A 240-nucleotide genomic window follows, 5' to 3' on the forward strand; every position below is an offset into this window, starting at 1 on the left:
CTGGCTTTTTGCTTGGCGCTGTCATCTTCTCTTTTGCACGACTATGTTGACAGATTGAAACTATGGAAGCTCATATAATGGTCATCTTCACTCATGTATTTATATAAGTATAAAATTTGTGTTGTAAACCAAGTAGTATAAGGAAAAGGATTGAAAAAGGTACAATAGTCACGTACATTTGAATTTAAAGTAAGAAACTTTTAACCAACAATTAAAATGCTATTATCAAAGAACTCTATT

This window comes from Theobroma umbraticum, unplaced genomic scaffold (assembly GCF_002168275.2).
Source record: "Theobroma umbraticum cultivar Fairchild unplaced genomic scaffold, ASM216827v3 scaffold_81.0, whole genome shotgun sequence".
In the NCBI taxonomy this organism is placed as follows: Eukaryota; Viridiplantae; Streptophyta; class Magnoliopsida; order Malvales; family Malvaceae; genus Theobroma; species Theobroma umbraticum.